The sequence below is a fragment of the Dromiciops gliroides genome, chromosome 3 (assembly GCF_019393635.1).
Source record: "Dromiciops gliroides isolate mDroGli1 chromosome 3, mDroGli1.pri, whole genome shotgun sequence".
Taxonomy (NCBI): domain Eukaryota; kingdom Metazoa; phylum Chordata; class Mammalia; order Microbiotheria; family Microbiotheriidae; genus Dromiciops; species Dromiciops gliroides.
The window spans coordinates 62,297,075-62,319,517 of NC_057863.1; the positions used below are offsets into that span (position 1 = coordinate 62,297,075).

The 22,443-nt window shown below is 39.8% G+C and overlaps 1 pseudogene; it reads right to left on the reverse strand.

Annotated features, from left to right (window-relative positions):
* Positions 1 to 17,705, reverse strand: part of LOC122747140 — a 28,134-nt pseudogene extending 10,429 nt beyond the window's left edge.
* Between the last annotated feature and the right edge of the window lie 4,738 nt (positions 17,706 to 22,443).

Below are 22,443 nucleotides of genomic sequence, written 5' to 3' on the forward strand. Positions count from 1 at the left end.
TTCATGGACATGGTAAGCAAATTAATTTCCCAATCCTCAAAGCAGTCCCTCCCTGACCAAATCTAAGGCCCAGAGTGGCTTGAGGAAATTTCCACTGTGTCAATCATTGGTCCCTTTATTGTGTCTATTTGCAGAGCACAAAAGTTTACATAAGACTTTCATAGGCACAAGACCCTTTTATCATTATTGTTTCTTTTAAATATTCATTTTCTGTTTTTTAATTTAAGATTTGTCGGTACCTTTTGTTTTCACATCATAATCATTTTCCATCATATACCCCCCCACCACTGAAGTGTCCCTTGATAATAAAGAAAAACAGTCCTGCAAAATAGCATAGGCAAAATTCCACAACCACAGTCCCCCACCTCTCTTCAGAGGGGATGCAGTGTATTTCATCATCTGCTCCCCTGTACCATGGTTAATCATAGTTAGTTCCACAGAGTTCAACTGAATTTCTCCATTGTTTTTGTTTATATTGTTGTGGCCATTCTATATTTTATTCCTCTGGTCTTTCTAGTTTACTGAGTCTTCCTAGCTTCTCTGAATTCTTTATATTCTATGTTTCTTATGGTTCAATAGGAAACCATTGCATTCAGCCATTCCCCAATGGATGGGCACCTACTTTGATTCTGTTTTGTTGTTTTTGTTGTTCCTATCGCAAGGTCTGCAATATATATTTTGATGTATAAGACTTTCCTTTCTAAATTTACCTCCTATATGCTCTAATGGGATCACTCAATCAAAGGATATAAATAGGTTAGTGACTTTCCTCACTTATAGAAATATCTAACAATGCTGCCATCTTTTCACAGTCCCAAGAAACAATTCACCAGAACACATGAGACCATAGTGGCAGTTCAAGGGAGTCCCACAGGAAGTGACTCAGTATAATTTGATCATTGTCCCTCAGTTTCTCACTAAAATACTTCATAGGTATTTTCTCAATTGATTTTTCAACCTATAAGCCTTTCAAGATGCTTAGCTTAGGGAAATTCTAGAAGCTCCCTTTTTAAAGGTCTGAAGCATATCTTATGGCCCCCAAAAATATAGTACATATCTATTGTGATTTTGATTATTAGAACATTTCAGTAACTCAAAGCCTGCTTAGATAATTTTTTTCTCTGAGAAAATTCATGTTTAATCATTTGGAATTAGATGAAGGAAAAAAGTATCTAAATTGACCCAGTTTGAATCCTGCTGTAGAGCATTTACCCCAGGGAGGTCAAAGTCAGAAAGGCCTTATGTAGCAAAATATTCATAGCATAGCAATATTTTTTCAAACCCTTCTCTTCATAAAAATTTTTAAAAATTTAAAAGTCAATGAGATGAGCAGTTAAGAGAATTAACTATCCCTGCAAAATTGCAAAACATGTTTGGAATGCATAGCTCCACTTCAGCCTGTTGGTTGGAAGAATTAATTGGCACGAAATAAAGACAACATACTGGTAGGAATAGGTCCATTTGGTTCCAGCCTTGACCTGAAAAAATAACCAATCTAGAGGGCTAGGAGGAATTAGGAGTTTAGAACAGTGGAACAATCAGGGAAATACCACAGAGGGAGGAAAAAGCAAGAGATAATGGAACTGGCATCTTGCTTCATCCAAGGTTTCTGCCCAAGCCTTTTAGGGTAGTGGAATGCCGAATCCATGCTCCCTCCTTGATTAACTATGCCCTGGCAGCTGTGGGCCTGAACAATCCTACATTCCGTATCCCCCTTCCCTCCATCCCTACCCTATTCCACACACAAGCACACATGCACATGCACACACACACACAAGTATTGATGGCTTACCAATAGTTCTATCTCCAAAGTTTCAACTCATGACATTTCTCATTCCCATCCCTGCTCCCTGTCTTCCCCACTGGCCTCCTTGGCCACAGACGACAGCATAGCCCATTGACATCATCATAGCAGTTTCCATGTGTTCGCTTACTTGATACTATAAGGTGGTTGATATCAGTATTATCCACACTTTATGGATGAGGAAACTGAAGCTTCAGGGATACAGCTAGGGATAGGCTTGGAATTCAAACCCAAGTCTTCTTGCTCTGAATCAAGGGATCTTTCATATCATAGGCACAAAAATATTTCTTCCTTGACAAGTGACCTCAGAGTTTTTGCTAACCTTTCACACATGGTTTAAGTGAGTGTATATGTGTATGTATTATATATGAGAACATATACAGATAAGCACATACACATGTACACACATACACACACATATGTTTCCCCAAAATTTACTCTCTGGAATTCTTTGTGCCACCTTCTGTCCAGCCAGACACACCTGATCGCACCGCTGGACTTGCTACAGTAAGCAGATGTCATTGCTTAAGAATCATCCAATCATTGCTTCGATAGATCATATGACATTCCAAACATCTCAAGAGCATAGCTCCCAAGACAACTTCAGCCAGATTTTAAAAGCTTCTGGGCATCATCACACAAGGAAGCGTCAGCAAAGAAAATAACCTCGCATTTCACCATTTTTTTTTTCATTTCTAAAGCCCTGCCCCTCCGTTTGCAGTAACTAATTTCTCTAGAACTTTGTTCAGCCTATTAGTAAGCAAGAAGCATAACAGAGGTGGAATGGTGGGAAAACAATAAAGGCAGCACCAGAGTCCCTATCTCTCATTACAGACAGTGGTAACAAACAAAAGGACAGCAAGGCCCAGTCAAGTGGGTTCCCTCCAGGGACTGCTAACAGACATACTTGGCTGAACAGACAATGCTTTCCTTAGTATTTCTAATAAAAGACGTAAGTCCTGGAGGAAAACATCTCTGTCATGTTATGCAAAACAATTGGATGTGGCCCTCTTGGGGGAAGAATAAACCTGGTTAAAAAAGTAAAGATACCCAGCACAGACAATATAGTCTGTATGTTGTTATGAGACTTAATGAAACAAAATTAAGTTCCTCAGTGAGAAACCTCAGGAGGAAGAACATTTTATTTTTAGTGAGTTAGAATATAGTCTTGAACCATTATGAGAACAAGATGATCTATCTATCTATCCATCCATCCATCCATCCATCCATCCATCCATCTATCCATCCATCCATCTACCCATCTATCTATCTATTAACTGACCTCTAATTGAAATTGACCATTTCGTTCAATTATGAACATAGATCCTAAAATTCAGAACCTCCCAGGGATGCAGCATTTCTCTTTTGATACCATAAGTCAAATTCACATTACATAGTTCCATCAGCCTGGACCAATTAGCATATTTTACATAATTATGACTTCTAATGAGAATTCAGATACATGCAACCACTTCAGGGGATTCATTATTCACATTAATGGGGGCCTAGCTATTCTATCTGTCATAACACAGACAGGTTTCAGGGACCCTATGAGCCCCTTTAAGTACCTGCTGGGAAAGTGTTAGACGAGATACTCTAAGGTTTTAAAATGTGACATTGGTGGAAATGGGGCCATAAGCCTCAATCAATATTTTTAAAGTATTTATTAAATGCCCACTATGTGACAGGTACTAGGGATACAAAGAGAAAAGATGAAAGCATCCCTGACTCTAAAGGAGTTTGGATTCTGTCCAATGCCTCCTACCACTACAAGTCTTAGATCAGGAATTCTTAACATTTTCTATATTGTGTACACCTTTGTCAATATAGAAAAGCCTGTGGACCCCATTTTGGAATGTTTTCAAACGCAAAAATAATATAAAAAGGAAACCAGGGGCGGCTAGGTGGCATAGTGGATAAAGCACCGGCCCTGGATTCAGGAGTACCTGAGTTCAAATTCAGCCTCAGACACTTGACACTTACTAGCTGTGTGACCCTGGGCAAGTGACTTAACCCCCATTGCCCCACCAAAAAAAAAGGAAACCAAACATTAATAAAAGGTATATATTTTTTTCTTAAATAAGTTCATGGACCCCTTGAAATCTATGGGGATCTGTGGACTCAAGGTTAAGAAACACTGCCTTTGACCCTTCCTTCTGGGCAGTACTGTGCCCATTTCTGATCTGGTAACCTAGAATACTAACCCTGACCTATTTAGCTAGTGCTTGAGCCCCATTTCAGTCACTTACCACTTGAGTGACCTTGGACAAGTGACTTAATGTCTCTGGGCCTCAGTGTACAGTGGGAGCCAGAACCTGGGCAGAACAAATGTATTATTTGGGCAAGTCACCTAAGTTTCTCTGGGCTTCTGTTTCTTCCTCTAAAAAATATGGAATGTAGACTCAATGACTTCTAATATACCTTCCCAGCTTCAAAATTATTATACTTCTTCACATGTAATTAGAAAAAATAAAATACTTTTATTTATTTATTTATTTGTTTATTTTTGTATTCATTTAGAGTTTTGAGTTCCAAATTCTATCCTTCTCTCATTCCCTCCCTCCTTACTCTCCCCCCTTTCTGAGGTGGTAAGCAATCAGATATAGGTTATACATGTGCAATTTAAAATACTTTAAAAAATAAAAACAAAAACAAAAACAACACTCACCACCTCAAAAAAGCCTATTATCCTGGGATCTTAAATCCTAAAATATGACCACATTGCTTATGGTTAATTCACTTAATGGAAGTTGTGGGCCAGAGGAGTATTATAAATATTGACCTAACCATATACTGTGTGGTCAGAAGACCAGTCTAGCTCTTAAGCAGAAGGCTAAGCACCAGCTGTTGAATGTTCTTCAGCATCACAGTTCATGGATATGGTTTATTAGGCTGTAAAAAAGATTTACAATCTACATCAATGGAGGCAACAGTCACACACCAAGGAAATCATGGATGCTTGAAATATTGAAAGAAGCAGTAAGGGCAGCTAGGTGGCACAATGGATAAAGCACTGGTCCTGGATTCAGGAGGACCTGAGTTCAAATCCAGCCTCAGACAATTGACACTTACTAGCTGTGTGACTCTGAGGAGGTCACTTAACCCTCATTGCCCCACCCAAAAAAAAGCAGTAAATGGGAATATAGAAAGAAGAGAATAAGCTTGCATTAACCACTTACTCAAAAAATGTTATACAATGCTCCTATTTACCCAATAGATGTTAAAGGCTATTGTAACTGGGGTCCATAAACACTGATGATGAAATAATTATACCTGGGAAGTACATGTAACTGGAAAATAATAAAATAATTTTATGGGGAAAATTTTTTAATTAAAATTTTTTTAAATTTTTTAATTATACCTTGGAAGGATATTTTACATTTTTATCATAATTACATTTTCTTTATTATAGTTTGCCTACTTTAGAGGCAGCTGGGTGGTACAATGGGCAGAATGCTGGATTTCGAATCAGGAAAACCTAAATTCTAATCTTGCCATGGATGCTTATAAGTTAATTGACATAGAACAAATATTTAATTTCTTTCTATCTCAGTTTCCTCATCTGTAACATGGGGATGATAAGAGCCCCTATTTTACTGGGTTATTATAAGCATCTGATAAGCTATTATCTATGAAATGTTCTGGTAACGATTAAAGTACATTATAGGGGGCAGCTGGGTGATACGGTGGATAGAGCACTGGCCCTGGATTCAGGAGGACCTGAGTTCAAATCCAGCCTCAGACCCTTGACACTTACTAGCTGTGTGACCCTGGGCAAGTCACTTAACCCCAATTGCCTCACCTAAAAAATAAAGTACATTATAAACAGCATCTGTTATTATCATGACATGATGAAATGGAAAAATAAGGCAACTTTATGTTGGTTTACTTTCTTATCTTAACATCAAAAGGCACCAACAATCTTTCCTCCTCTGTAGCAGCCCACCCTCTTCCATCCTCCACTGGGGGGTACGGAGAGAAGATAAAAGTGTGGTAATAGCCAGGTAGATTTTCATAGTAGTGATACCAGACAAAATAAGGTAAAAGTTCACCTGTCAGAGCCTAGAATCTAAGAGCAGGGTCCCAGGCATGTGTGGGGTATGAAGGGGTAGAAGGGAATGATGTGGAAGGAACCCAGAATGTCAGAAGCATTGTGTGGAAATGGCTGGAAAGGGGCTTGGTCCATGGAAATAGTTGGTTCTAGAGGGCTGAGGCATTGTTGTTTTCTCAGATAATTCAATAACATAGAAAAAAATAGGCCCTGCCTCTACATGCTTTAGGAGGTTATAGGTCAAGGGGCCTCCCAAGTCCCCAATCTATGAAAGAAGCTCCACTTTCCCAGAACTGTGATGGTAAGAGGTAAAATCGATAGGGGCTTCAGTGTTCCCGAGGCCCTTGGGGATGAGGAGGAAAGTGATGTTATTTTCTGAGATAGTAGATGCATACAGTACTTAGTGTAAGTACATTGAGTACATTCTGTCTCAAGAATGGGCAATAAGGCAAAGAGGTCTCCAGACGCAAGATAAAAAGATTGCTGATCTTGTAGAACAATAGCCTCATTGTTCAACCCCTAGAAGTATGTATCCCTTAAGAACTATAGAAACTTGTAGGACTAGAAGAGTCTCTCCAGGGACAGGCACAACACAAGGGACACAAAGACAGTCAAAGGAAATCACCTAGGTCACCACAGCTGATCTGCAATGATCTGTCACCAAAGGGCTTCCCCTTACTCTCTGATTCTCTCTCCGATCAGCATAGTCAACTCTGCAGCAAATAGGCTCACTTAAATACAGTGGTCCAGAAAAGTGGGCAACCTCTGCTTTGACAAATTGACTAACGAGGCCACCTCAGAGTGGAAAAGGGCTGAACCTCCTTAGGGTTATTGGAAGCAGCTGCTCAAATCAATTCCTTGCCTTCCTGATCGGGGCAATATTCTGATCTTTTTCAAGCAGGGGGGGACCCATGGACCTCCTACAGGACTCATGTATAGATTTCAGGAGGTTTATGAACTTGAACTGAAAAAACCCTATATATCTATATCTATACTTATGTATTAATTGACTTCTAACTGAAATTTGCCATTTCCTTTTTTATATATTTTAAATGACTCCTAACTGAAATGTGTATGTATATATATATATATGTACATACTGACTTCTAACTGAAATTTACCATTTCCATATATATATATATATAATATATATACACACATATATAAAATTTCCATATGTTTGTGTATATATACTGTCTTCCAACTGAAATTTACCATTTCCATATATGTATGTGTATATATATATATATATATACACACAGATACATACTTATATATTGACCTACTTATACCCTAAACTCACATTTCTTTCTCTCTATCTATCAACTGACTTCCAACTGAAATTTACTATTTCCTTCAATTATGAACAAAGACAACATACATGATTCTGAGAAGGCGTCTGCTGAGTTCACCACAGGGCCCAAGGGTTCCATGATACAAAAAAAGGCAGATTCCTTGTTGTAGACAGACCCTATTTTGTTTGTATTCTTACATATCCTATTTTACGTAATGTTTAATTTGGTAAACTGCCTTAAATTCTTTTATAAGGACATGGGATGTGCATCCAAATAAATAATAAGCCCCAATGAAAACACTAAAGGAAAAATGAAGCTGTAATCACCAAGGAGGCTCAAGATATTATTTTAGCAGACAATTCTGTGTTTTTCAAATGACTTTTTTTAAACAAATATTCAGAATTAAACAGCTTCGTAGAAGCCATGAAAGCCCCCATTGAAGATACTATTTTTATGTGATTTGGATTAGCAGAGATGAAGAAGAAGAGCACTCCATGCAGGCAGGCAGGCAGGCAGAAATGGGCCCTGGCTCATTTATTACTGTATAACCTCAAAAAAAAAAAAAAAATCTGGTCTTCATAGCTTGTTTTCCTCAGAGAATGGCTAACACCTAAGGCAGTGATTCTGACTCCTCCCCATATATCTAGTTTCACCCTCCCAGACAGCCCTCAGACCAGATAGATCTTTGTCAGCAGAATGCTGGGGTATGTGTAGATCAGTGTCCCATCTTGTGTCACTCCCTGCTCCACCACAAACTCATCATAGACTGCATGTGATGAAAAGAGAAAATCAAACAGCCTCAAATACAGACAAAAAGCCCCCAGACTAAAAGACCAGACCAAAATCCACACCTGTGAACACAACCTAATGCCAAAGACATTTTCAAAAGTCAGCATCATAGAATAAAATATTCTACAAACAAAAGAGAGGGTTCCATTCTTTTGTAATGATTCTGCTTCCTCGTAGTTTTATTTTCTGAATCTAAATGTAAATTATTCAATTGTTGATATTAACTGCAACTCCTCTATTCTTTCTCTAGGTCATTCAATGATGTATACATTTTAACAAATTCAATCTTATTATTACATGGTTTGGGGGGAGAATACAATTTGAATTGAATCAGCTAAGGACTAAAAAAACCACAAAGAACCAAATTACTACTCCATCAAGAATTAGAAAATATTTTATAAATTCCTCAGGGAATCTGCCGAGAATACACAAACTAAATCCTGGCCCAGTGAATCCTCACAATGGACATTGGAAAGAACATTGGACCGGGAGTCAGGAAATAGTCCAGCTTTGCATAACTTTGCTAAGTGAACTCTTGGAACTTCAGTTTCCTAATTTATAAAATGATGGTGTGAGATTAGATGATCTCTAAGGTCCATTCCAGCTCTAAAATCGCATGATGGAGACAAAGCTATTTCAGAACACCTAATGGAGTTTCTAGTATATTCAGGAGAGGTCCCCAGAAAGGATCCAGAGGCACCAAAATCTTCCACAAAAACCCACTCAAGTGTCTTTCAGAACTGTAGGCTTGTCCAAGACCTTGAACTTAAAAGTACAAGAGTTGGTGGCGCAGTGGATAGAGCACCGGCCCTGGAGTCAGGAGTACCTGAGTTCAAATCCAGCCTCAGACACTTAACACTTACTAGCTGTGTGACCTTAGGCAAGTCACTTAACCCCAATTGCCTCACTAAAAAAAAAAAAAGTACAAGAGTTGGAAGAATACTCTTCATTTTACAAAATAAATGGGGGGGGAGGGGCAACTAGGTGGCGCAGTAGATAGAGCACCCACCCTGGATTCAGGAGTACCTGAGTTCAAATTCGGCCTCAGACACTTGACACTTATTAGTTCTGTCACCCTGGGCAGGTCACTTAACCCCAATTGCCTCACCAAAAATAGATAGATAGATAGATAGATAGATAGATAGATAGATAGATAGATAGATAGATAAAATAATAAATGCCGGGGGGGGCAGGGGATGATTGTGAGACTAAGAGGCTTCATAACTTGTCCCAAGTCATTAGTGGAAAGCATCATGAGCTGAGAATGCACTGAAAAAAAAGTCATTAGTGGCATGGCGGTTGGGGGAAGCCAAGATAGTGGAGAAAAGGCAGTCATTATTAGCAATCCTGGGACCAGAAGCTGGGTGGCTGATTCATTATTTATATGTTCAAATGAAGGGTGAAGAATCCAACTCTGAGACTTAGGCCTCACTGATTTTGTAGCACCAGGTCTTCCGTGGAAGGAGCATCCAGCAGAGCTTGGCCTTGGATAGCAGGTTTTTCACTTTTTATTATATTCCGAAACTCTGTCAATCTCTAACCTTCCATTTAAGGCATCAAATATTCTGGCCTTCCTAGTCCCTTAGCTTGCTTGGATTCCTGTGTTCAGAAATGCTTCGGAGGTTGATACACTAACTAGATGGATAGATGGATGAATAAATGAATGAATGAATAACATATAAAAGAAAAATTAGCTGCCCTTGATAAACTCAAGTTCCCTGACTTAAACGAATTATATCCTTGGGTAATGAAGAAACTGGTCAATGTTATTACAGAGGAATAAGAAGTCAGTGATCTTCATGTGATCCATGAGATCCATGAGAAAAAAAATTTAATAAAGGAAGAAAATAGAACCTAAAGACTATAGGTTAGTAAACTTTACTTCTATTCTTTGGGTTTGGGGAGGTTTTTTTGCTTTTGTTTTCTGGAGGGAGGCAATCAAAATTAAGTGACTTGCCCAGGATCACACAGCTAGTAAGTGTCAGAGGCCAGAGTTGAACTCAGATCCTCCTGACTTCAGGGCCAGTGCTCTATCCAATGTACCACCTGCCTGCCCCCACTTCTATTCTTAGAAAAATTCTGGATTATATAATAAAAAATAATTATTATTATATTTGTGGTATATTTCATTCTTTTGGAAGGTCCCTCCCAACTTTGAAATTCTCTGTGTTTTTGTGATGTCTCTTTACCTTTCCCCTTTATATGTCACTATAGGCAATTAGGTGGGGAGTGGATAAAGCACCGGACCAGGAGTCAGAAAGACCTGAGTTCAAATCTCACCTCAGACACTTGCTACCTGTGTGAACCTGGGCAATTCACTTAACTCCAATTGCCTTAAGCATCCAGGGTCATCTCTAGTCATCCTGACCTATATCTTGCCATTGAACCCAAATGGCTCTGGAGAAAAGAGTGAGGTTAGTGATCTTGCACAGCCCTCCCTTACTTCAATCCAATTCAGTGCAAGTCATGATGTCACCCCAATATCACAGTCCTCTTTGAGATTGAAGGACAAACAACAACAATGATATGCAACTAAAACTAAAAGCTTGGGTATGACATTTGATCCTGCCCTGCTCATCCACATCTATCTTCCATTCCAGAATTCAATAGTATATTTCTACGATGTCTTACAAGGGGAAACAAAGAAGCTACAAATTCAAAATAATATCCCAGGATGAGGCAATTAGAAGTGTGAATAATAGAAAACTACTTGGGCAGCTAGGTAGTACAGTGGATTGAGCACAGGCTCTGGAGTCAGGAGGACCTGAGTTCAAATCCGGCCTCAGACACTTAACACACTTACTAGCTGTGTGACCCTGGGCAAGTCACTTAACCCTCATTGCCCTGCGAAACAAAAACAACAACAAAAATAAATAAATAAAGGTGAGCCTGTTTATTGTAGTTGAATCCAATCCAATCCAATAATCATTTATTAAGCCCTAGAGATGAAGCAGTGACTGAATAGCCAGACCAAACCAACCATCGAGGGGCTGAGAGGAGCCCCACCTCAGGCATTGCCGTTACCTTGTGTCTGGTGAAGAACACCTACTGCTGTCCCAGCAGATCTCGGTCATGAGGTTGTACATTACCTCAAGCATGAGAACAGCACCCTCCACCTGGCCAAGCTGGCGCCCACAGTGCAGGGGGCCCAAGACAGTGAATTTGCAGCTGGAGCCTTGACCTCAAATCTAGCCTCAGCTAATGACACACTTGAGCAGCTCGGCACATACTCTTTTTGTTTTGTTTTGATTTGGGTTTTGGTTTTTTTGTGGGGCAATGAGGGTTAAGTGACTTGCCCAGGGTCACACAGCTACTAAGTGTCAAATGTCGGAGGCTGGATTTGAACTCAGGTCCTCCTGAATCCAAGACCTGTGCTTTATCCACTGTGCCACCTAGCTGCCCCCAGCAATACTCTTAATGTGATAGATATCACAAGGTCCAGCCCAACTGAGGGAGGCAGGGACCCCTAGGTTCTGGACCTCTCTGCCCAGCTCTGATCCCCGAGGTCCACCATTGACAAAGTGAGGGATTAAATGATGAAAGAGCTGCTTTCTCAGCACCCTGGAGCTACTATCCCCACTGACTTTGGCACTTTACCCCATCAGCCTCCCTTAAGGCTAAGGAATATAAGGAGAAGACACTGCATGAATGAGAAATGGGACCTTCCCTGTACAACTAGCCTTGGGCAGCAGCACTACCTGATGAGGTGTTCAAGGAGGACTAGCACCTCTGGTGTGAGGACTTAGGAAGTCATTTTCAGGGCTTCTCATCCGACTTTGGCATCTACCTGGCACACAACTCTCACCTGTGGCTCTAAGAAGCTATAGTGCACATGGTGGCCACACGTGTGTAAAACCACCTCAGCACACTGGCTAAACCAGGTTGAGGGTAACTAATGGGCCTCAAAGGTGTTGGTGAATGAGGGGGATGTCTACCCAAGCTTGTGAAGTCCATTTCTTCTCACCCACATGCTTATGAGCTTATGATAACAATGTATGGATTTTCCAAGCAATGTATAAGAGTAGAGAGAGGCAGGAGATGCCTTGTGAAAGGGCCAAGAGACAGACACAGAACATGCCACAGGTTAGTGCTGCAAAATCAGACACAGGAATAATCCTGCCTCTAGCCCTGTGTGGGCTTCTTAGTGAATTTATGAAGCTGAGGATGAAGTCTGATTTTTCATCCTCTGCATTGCAAATCATAGGTTTCACTGCCTTTTGTTACATCGTGACGTGCCTGTTTCTGTGCAGAGAGCTTTTAACTTGCATTCTGCGTCTTAATTATGACATTCGTTTTGATCTTTCTCAAGGTTTCTTTCGAGATAACTGACGGTTTTCTCAAAGAGAAACTGTCAGTGATATGGTGACAAAAACAGAGCTCAGGGGAAAAAATGACAACCTAAGGCACATTCTCATGCCTGATCTTGTTTTTAAAACCATGCTCCTTTCAGAAGGAAGAAAGTGAAGAAGCAAGGAGCGCTGGACGGACGGCTCTACCTCTTTGGCCATCTCAGGAACAGACAAGTACAAAGGAGAACAATCAGGAAAACTGAGAGAGAGCAGAATCAGAGTCTTATGGCCAGTTTGCATTTGGAAAACCCCCAATATGGCCAGTCCCTAGATTGGTGATTCTAGTTCTACATGTCCACACTAAAGACGTCTACAAGTAAAATTTGAAAACACCCACCAGCCCAATGTCTTCTGCTACTCATTACTGCTCTCCAACTGTAGGTTAAAAGAAGAAAGATAATTATTTGTGTTCCTCTAGAGTATCCTAGAACCCATGACTCCAATAAAAGAGTTTCATGCAGATAATTTCTCTGGTGGGTCCCTGAAAATGTAAAAGACCCAATATTTATCTCAGCTGAAGCCCCATGTGTAATACCTGCCCTGAGGTGACTGACCCAACTCCTTCACACTGACAACTTGGGTCCCCCAGGGGCCATTATGATCCTTCAGGGATCTATAGATAGACCAAGGGGGTGGGGTTAGTTTCTCATACTATATAGATCATGAGCCCGAACTAGTGTGCTTCTTCCCTCTGATTATCAGTAGGTGTCGTTTCATCAGCCAGACCACTTCTAGAAAGGGATAATTCCTAAAGTAGTATAGTAAGAATAGTCAGTACAAGTCTATAGCACCCCCTCCCATCAGTATATAAAAAAGTCCAAGGGGACGTAGGTTCAAGTTCAGTATTCATATGACAAAGGGAGTAAATCCCAGCTCCTGTAAGTTCTTTTGCTGGAGTCCTTAGGTACAGTTGAGCATTTCTGTCAGGCTCTTTAAAAAACCTTTTCTCACCTCATCTAGTCTGTCCTTGGCTTGAGATGCAGACATTGCCATCAACTGTTCTGGGAACGCTGCTAGGAACGCTGCTAGGAACACTGCTAGGAACATAGGAAGTACAAAATCCTCTACTCCTTGAAAGTTCTCAGGGTCCTTAGCAGGTCAAGGGAATAAAGGGAGAAGGCTGAGACTTAGGCCGAGCCCAGGGCACCTTCCCCCTCACTCCCCACCCCCAAGTTAATTCCTTATCAGAGGAATAGATAGACTGTACTTTTCTCTTCACTGTAAAATACTCAGAATTCTCAGGCTTGAACTGACCACTTCTATATAGATAATAGAACATTAAAAAAAGATTGCATGTGAAGTGGAAGAACTCTATACATCTTTTCTTTTAAAATATATAACAATTTCAACTCGTACGTTTCAAAGCTGCCAGGCTTATCTGTAGTACTTTCGGCCTTTCTTCTGTTAGCTTTTCTGCATTTTTAAAAGAGATGGCTCAGTGTTTCTGATAAAGGCCTCATTCCTAAAATATATATAGAACTAAATCAAACTTAGAAGAATGCAAGTCATTCTCTCACTTAAGAAATGGTCAAAGGATTTGAACAGGCAGTTTTCAGATGAAGAAATCCAAGCCATCTATAGTCATATAAAAAAAAATGCTTTAAATCACTATTGATTAGAGAAATGCAAATTAAAACAATTCTTTAAATAAAAGTATTTTATTATTTTCCAGTCACATGTAGAGATAGTTTTCAACATTTGTTTATATCTGATTTCCAATTTCCAATTTTTCCCCTTCCCCTAGACAGCAGGTAATCTGATATAGGTTATATATACATGATAACATTAAACATATTTCTGCATTAGTCATGTTATAAGAGAAGAATCAGAGCAAAAAGGAAAAACAGAAAAACAGAAAAACACCACCACCAAAGACAAAAGAAATAGTATGGTCCAATCAGCATCCATATTCCACAGTTCCTTTTTTTTCTGGATTTGGAGAGCCTTTTCCATGATGAGTCCTTTGGAACTTTCTTGTACCATTGGATTGGTGAAAAGAATCTAGTTTATGATACTGTGTATAATGTTCTTCTGGTTCTGCTCATCTCACTCATCATCAGTTCATGCATGTCCTTCCAGGTTTTTCTGAACTCCTCCTGCTCATTGTTTCTTATAGCACAATAGAATTCCATTACATTCATATACCACAACTTGTTCAGAGCCATTCCCCAATTGATGGACATCCCCTCAATTTCCAATTCCTTGCCACCACAAAAAGAGCAGCTATAAATATTTTTGTACATGTGAGGCCTTTTCCCTTTTTTATGATCTCTTTGGGAAAAAGACCCAAAAGTGGTATTGCTGGGTCAAAGGGTATGCACGGCTTTATACCCCTTTGGGCATAATTCCAAATTGCTCTCCAGAATGGTAGGATCAGTTCACAGCTCCACCAACAATGCATTAGTGTTCCAATTTTTCCACAGCTTCTCCAACATTTATTATTTCCTTTTTGTCATATTAGCCAATCTGATAGGTGTCAGGTGGTACCTCAGAGTTGTTTAATTTGCATCTCTCTAATCAATAGTGATTTAGAGCATTTTTTCATATGGCAATAGATAGCTTTGATTTCTCATCAGAAAACTGCCTGTTCATATCCTTTGACCATTTCTCAATTGGGGAATGACTTGGATTCTTAAAAATTTGATTTAGTTCCCTATGTATTTTAGAAATAAGGCCTTTAGCAAAAGTACTGGCCATAAAAAGTGTTTCCCAGCTCTCTGCCTCCCTTCTAATTTTGGATACATTGCTTCTGTTTATACAAAAACTTTTTAATATTTAAAGTAATCAAAGTCATCCATTTTGCATTTCATAAAATTCTCTATCTCTTGTTAGGTCATAACTGTTCTCCTTTCCAAAGATCTGAAAGGTAGACTATTCCTTCTCCTAATTTACCTATGGTATCACCTCTTATGTCTAAATCATGTACCCATTTTGACCTTATTTTAGTATAAGGTAAAAGATGTGGTCCTATTGCCTAATTATCTGCCATACAATCTTCCAGTTTTCCCAGCAGTTTTTTGTCAAATACTGAATTCCTATCCCAGAAGCTGTAGGTCTTTGGGTTTATCAAACAGTCTATTACTAATGTAATTTACTACTGTGCTTCCTGTGCCTAGCCTATTCCATTGATCCTCCACTATATTTCTTAGCCAGTACCAGATAGTTTTGATGACTGCCACTTTACAGTAGAGCTTCAGATTTGGTATAGCTAACACACCTTCCCTGTGCATTTTTTTTTCATTATTTCCCTTGCTATTCTTGACTTTTGTTTTTCCAGATGAATTTTGTTATTATTTTTTCTAGCTCTATAAAATAATTTTAGGCAGTCTGATTGGTATGGCACTGAATAAGTACATAATTTAGGTAGAATTGTCATTTTATTATGAATACATAGGGCTTTACAAGTTTATGTATAAGTTCTGTTTCTTTTTTTTGTTTGTTTGCAGGCAATGAGGGTTAAGTGACTTGCCCAGGGTCACACAGCTAGTAAGTGTCAAGTGTCTGAGGCCAGATTTGAACTCAGGTACTCCTGAATCCAGGCCAGTGCTTTGCTACTGCTGTCTAGCTGCCCCAAACATTCTGTTTCTAATTAAGAACATAGTACAATGCTTTTAAAAATCAACTTAGTTATAATTATAGAATACCACATTCTTTAGCTCTTAATAGAACTGCACATGTGTGGCTGGATTCTGACTCTGTATGTTTAACTTCTAGCTGTGATTGGCATAATCGCTGGGGTGTTGGTCTTGATGCTACCTGAGACCAAAGGGATGCTCTTACCTGAGACCATTGAAGAAGTTGAAAATATGCAGAGGTAATGTGCCATGGCTCCTAACAAAAAAGAAAAATAGGTATCCAACATTGTTAGCGAGGGTCTCAAGGGAACATCTATCAGACATTTCTCTGTTTGTACTGGGCCCAAATGTGCCAGGTTAAATAGAGAATGTGAGACTTTCCCCAGTTTTTAGCTGTTTGGGCCATTTGTACACAGTTGGTGAGAGAGCACAGAGAGGTCTAAAGCTTGCCCCAGAAGAATATTACAGAAACTGAGTTGATGGCCTTCAAAGTCACCAGCTCTGACCTCCCATTCAATTTAGGGATCCGTTTTTGAGCATCTGTGGTGCCTGATAAGTCATTCAGCCTCTGCTTGAACACTTCCAGAGTCTACATAGAAGTTTTCGCAGTTGGGATCTCCAGGTCCAGAAACCACAAGTTACATGTAACTAGCCCAGAGTCACACAGAATACTGCATCAGAGGCAGTTCTTGAACTCAGGTCCTCAGATTCTATAGCTCTTTCTAATGCACCCCATTGCCTCCATAGGCATGTCCAAGTAGAGGTTGTGGTGAGAGGTCATTTTAAGTTTTATGAGAAAGGACAGTGAGATTAGTAAATAAAAGTATACCAGAGATAAAAGAGCTAGTGACAGGGGATAAGTAATAACAAGCCCAGAGCCAGGAGTCCCAACTGTATATTGGGTGATTGTTATATTTGTTGCTTGTTCAGTTGTTTTAGTCGTGTCCAACTCTTCTGATCCCATTTGGGGTTTTCTTGGTAAAGATACAGGAGTGGTTTGCTATTTCCTTCTCCAGCTCATTTTATGGATGAGGAAACTGAGGCAAACAGGTTTGCCCAGGGTTACAAACCTATTAAATATCTGAGACTGGATTTGAACTCAGGAAGATTCTCTTGTTCATTCCAAGCACAGTGCTCTATCCACTGCACCAACTACCTGCCCCTATTATTATTAGTATTAACAACAATAATAATGATAATAATAATAACTTACATTTATATAGCACTTTTACATTGCAAAAAAACTTTACCAATATTCTCATTTTATCCTTCACAATGACCATGAGAGGTAAGTGATATTATTGTATCCATTTTACAGATGAGAAAATTGAGCCAAATACAAAGTGGCTGCTGATCTAAGAAAGATCATAGAACTGGCATGGGTCCCAGTACCTCTAGTACTATAGTCACCTATCCACAGAGAAAGCAGTTATGAAAATCTATAAGAGCAAACTCTGTCTTGGGCCACAGATCTGAAGCCAATCCCTACCTGAGACATGAATCTCCTTTACGACATCTTTCCAAGTAGCAAAAACCAACCTCATCAACAACTGCTCTCTTCAAGTTTGCAGGTATTGATCTGACAAATTAATTCCATTATCAGATGAAGAATGTCAGGCACACACTAGGCAGCTAAAAAATTTCTTGGTTGATTAATGAAGCAAAGGTGTTAATGAATGATAATGATTAAAAATATTTTACATGACAATAAACCTGGACTATACTCTCCATTCCATTCCCACCCCCATGCCTTTGTTCACATCCATCTAGTGCTCTATTACCTTTAAAGAGGCAATTAAATTAAAACATCACCTCCCCCACGAAGGCTTCTTTGACCACCATTGCCACTTACAGGGTAAAGTGGTCTCAAACTTCTCACAGAATTTCACCTCGCTCTCACCTGGGCATCTGATTCGGGGTGTGCTTACCATTCCCTTCATTTCCTTGAAATTCCTTCAAAGAACAGCCTCGATCAAATTTAGCTCTGTGACTTTCATATGTGTTAATACTTCAGCAATCTATACAGTCTCATAAGTATGACTACCATGTTCAACAATGCAGAGCAAAAGACTTCTAGACCTTGTTCATTGCTGTGGCCAATATCATCTCCCTATAAGCAACCTATTAATGAGCCTCTCTGTTTACGTAGCTGGTCTTTGGACAATAGATGTACATGTGCAATATAGGAGAATTGGGACAGCTAGCTGGCGCAGTGGATAAAGCACTGGCCCTGGATTCGAGAGGACCTGAGTTCAAATCTGGCCTCAGACACTTGCCACTTACTAGCTGTGGGACCCTGGGCAAGTCACTTAACCCTCATTGCCCTGCCCCCCCCCAAAAAAATACAAACAACAATATTGGAGAATTTCTCAGTCTGGGTCCTAGAGAATCCAGGAAGATTCTTACTCATCAGTAGATCTTCAATGCTAGAGAATAATAATAATAATAATAATAACAATATGATAATGATAAATAGCAGCTAGGATTTATATTTTGCCTTAATGTTTACAAAGTTTTTCACAAATATCTCATTTGATCCTCACAACAACCTGAGAGGTAGATGCTATTATCATCCCCATTTACAGTTGATGAACTGAGGCAAACAGAGGGTAAGTTGACTGGCCCAAGGTCACACTGCTAGTAAGTCTCTGAGGCTAATTTTTAATCAGTCTTCCTGACTCCAAGTCCAGTGATCGATCAGCTGAATCACCTAGCTGCCACAAAAATAAAGTGAATAGTCAAACCAAAAGGAAAAGAAATTTATTAGATGCTAAAGGAAGATTTTCTGTAGTAGTCCTCTTTCTGGGGGTACATATTTGGTTTATATAGCTTTTCAGCGCTTGCTAGAGATATAGCCAATTAGAAGCACTTATGGCGAGTAAGAAATGGCTAGGTAGTGCAGTGGATAGAGCACCGGCCTGGAATCAGGAAGATGAGTCTTTCTGAGTTCAAAGCTGGCCTCAGACACTTACTAGCTGTGTGACCCTGGGCAAGTTACTTAACCCTGTTTGCCTCAGTTTCCTCATCACTAAAATGAACTGGAGAAGAAAATGGCACACCACTCCAGTTGCATTGCCAAGGAAACTCTAAATGGAGTGAGAAAGAGTCAGACATGACTGAAAAGTTACTGAAATGAATGATAGGTAAGTAAAGTTTAACTAAGTCATGAGGTTTTAGGTTCCCAGATTAGAAAAGTCCTCACGGGAGCCTGTTGCTCCCTGAGATGTGAGGGTCACAGTGCATCCTAATGGAAGGTTGTTTAAAGAGGATTATTTGAGCTAGGGGAAGAGCATTGTCAACATTTCAAGGTCAAAGTGAAGGTATTTAGTCATGCACAGAAGCCACACCCCAGTAAGACCATCTCAGCAGACTGGGCTAGATGAGAGGAAGGGTAACTGATAGGCCTCAGACACGTTGGTGAGTTAGGAGGCTATCAGAAGCATGAGAAGACTCCAACCCTTCTCCCACCTCTGCCCAATGGGCAGATGAGAATAATTTCCAAACAGCCACAAAGATGACTGAAGGAGGTGCTGTGGGGCGCCTAGAGCTTGGTCAGGCATCTAAGACACACAGATGCATGTTCTGCATGCATCCTGGGCCACGTCCAGTCGTCTTCACTTTTGTCCTGTGACTAGACTTCTGTAACTCAGGAAGAGAGTGAGGCTGACTTTGCAACACTCTGCCTCGCTTAAATGCAATTCATGGGCAAGCAAGACATCATCCTGTAATGTCATTGGTCCTTTTCAAGAATGAAGGACAAAAAGCAACTTAGTCACATAAACCTTTCAAAAATGGCATTGTTCTCTCTCCACAACAATCACTCACCAAAGCCTTTAAAAGTGGAAAAATTTTCAGTTAGGTACAATCTGCCATAGGCCAAAGCCTGCTGGCATATCCTTAAAGAACCAAGCATCACCTCCATACCATGATGAGGTACCTTAGTAGATCTAGCAGATATTTAATAAATGTGGAATTTATGAATAGGTGATTAAATTGATGAATGAACAAGCTAACCCTCCCATAAGATACTTGCATTTTAAACTAGAAGAAACTCTTTAAAAAGAAATAATTTAATCCCAATGAATAAATCTCTAAGGATAGAATTTCAGGCATTGTTGAAATCTAATGAGTAAGATACTTGGAGAAGGTTGGAGTGAAGATCATAAGCCCTTCAGATCACACTGTGTCGGATTGTTATAAGCTAAGGCTAATTCTGGCATCGTCCAACAGATCCATGGTTTTCCTTGTTGACAATGCAGTAGCCATTCAGCAACCATGAAAATCTCATATTTAAAGTTAGAAAACACAAAACAATAGAATAAAAGGACAATAAAATACAATTCCCCTTTCGAAATCAGGAATTGGAGGAAGGCTTCTGCAGTCAGTTCTATCTCCTAGAAACATTTCTGACTCTTTTCCTGCTCCCACACCAATCTTGTTATAAATCTATCCTTGAGGCCTGCAAAGTGGCAGGTGGGGCTAAGACAAGGGCACCTCATCACCGTATTCTCCCCTCACGGTGCTGTACCTTTAATAGTCTCAAAACTAGCCCAAACCTATGAGTAACATACATGATTTCAAAATGGTGTACTAGAAAGAAGGACAGAGTCAATAAAGATAAAATAAATAAAGGCAGTTTTATTGAGGGGAAATCCATAAAAGGTGGCAGTCAGGGACAAGGGAATTCATTTTCTCTGGGGATTTAGGACGGAATTCCTTTGGTGTTTTTATAAGGTTCTCTGGTTTTAGAAGGACCAGGCACAGAGGGGAAGGAAAGGAGAGCCTAGACTAGGGAACTGGCATGGATTCATGCTGAAGAGGAGGGAGGAAGAGATGAAGAGAACACCTGGAGAATCAGTGCCTACTTAATAGTTGGGAAAAGAGGATTTCAGCAGTCACCGCAGGCCCAACTTTAACTAAACTCAGGATTTGAGACTCTTCTGGGGCTTCATCTTTCAGGAGGGTGAGGAGGCTATCGAGACCCTTTGTTGTTGTTCAGTCATTTCTGCCTCTTCATGATCCCATTTGGGTTTTCTTGGCAAAGATGCTGAAGTGGTTTGCCATTTTCTTCCCCAGCTTTTTATGGATGCAAACAAGGTAAAGTGACTTACCCAGGGTCACACAGCTAGTAAATGTCTGAGGTCAGATTTGAACTCAGGAAGATGAGTCTCCTGACTACAGGCCAGCACTCTATCAATGAGTCATCTAGACATCACTGAGACCCTTACATAGGTGCTAATAAACTAAATCTATTAGAAGCCAGGATTCTGGACTTGACATAGACTATCAGCAAAGCTGAACATCACAATATGAATATTCAATTTTGCTTCAGAAAGAGAGAGGGAACATGAAGCATATGGGTTATCAGAATTCCAAAATCCACAGCAAGCATTCAAATCTAATATAAAATGAACTACCAAGCACATAGACTATAGGACTATAACTCAGAAACAAATGTACAAATCTGTTTAAAATTACTTCTATGTAATGAAAAAAGAATCCTTAACTATCATCCAAAATATAATGTACCCTGTTATTCTTACAAAATGATTTTAATGCCTGCCTGAACACAAGGTCACGTTGACTTCCCAATGCTTAGCAAAGAAGAAAAAGCAAAAAGAAGAGATGAAAAGGCACTTTCTCAGTTGAGTTTCAAGTCAGAGCAGATCCAGCTCTACACTCCCTTTATAGCTACTCAAGAGGAAAAAGGAAAAAAGGAAGAAAGGAAGGAAACAGACATTTATTAACAGCCTACAATAAACAGGCATTGATTGCACTAAACAGTTTACAAATAATATCTCATTTGATTCTCACAATAACCATGGGAGGTATGCAGTATTATGATCTTCATTTTGCAAATTAAGTGACTTATCCACTGTCACACAGCTATTAAATGTTGTTACTGTTCCGTTGTTTCAGTCGTATCCAACTGTTCATGCACCCAATTAGGTTTTCTCAGCAAAGATACTGGAGTGGTAGGGGCAGCTAGGTGGTGAAATTGATAAAGCACAGGCCCTGGATTCAGGAGGACCTGAGTTCAAATCCAGGCCTCAGACACTTGACACTTACTAGCTGTGTGACCTGGGCAAGTCACTTAACCCTCATTGGCCAGCAAAAAAAAAAATGGTTAAAAAAAAAGATACTGGAGTGGTTTGCCATTTTCTTCTCCAGCTCATTTTTACAGATGAGGAAAGTAGGGTCAAGCGACTTACCCAGAGTCACACAGCTAGTTAGTGTCTAAATCCAAAATTGAACTCAAATCTTCCCTGACTCCAGGTCCAGTGCTTTGTGTACCATGGCACTAACTTGATACCTCTACAGGAAAGCTATCTCCGATCCTGAAACAGGCCTTCTATGTTTAAGTATTCATGGAGTTCCAAAAACATGCTGTTCTTGAAAACGGTCATCATTTAAGATTCTTGCTTTTCATTTGCAACAAAGAAACTTTTCAGGAAGCAAGTAATGCAGGCTGCACTTCAGATCACATTTCCTTCTCATGCAAGATTTAAGTCTAATCCATCTCCCATTATAGCCTCAGAACACATTCCTTGCACTGCTGGCAAACCTAGAGATGCACAAC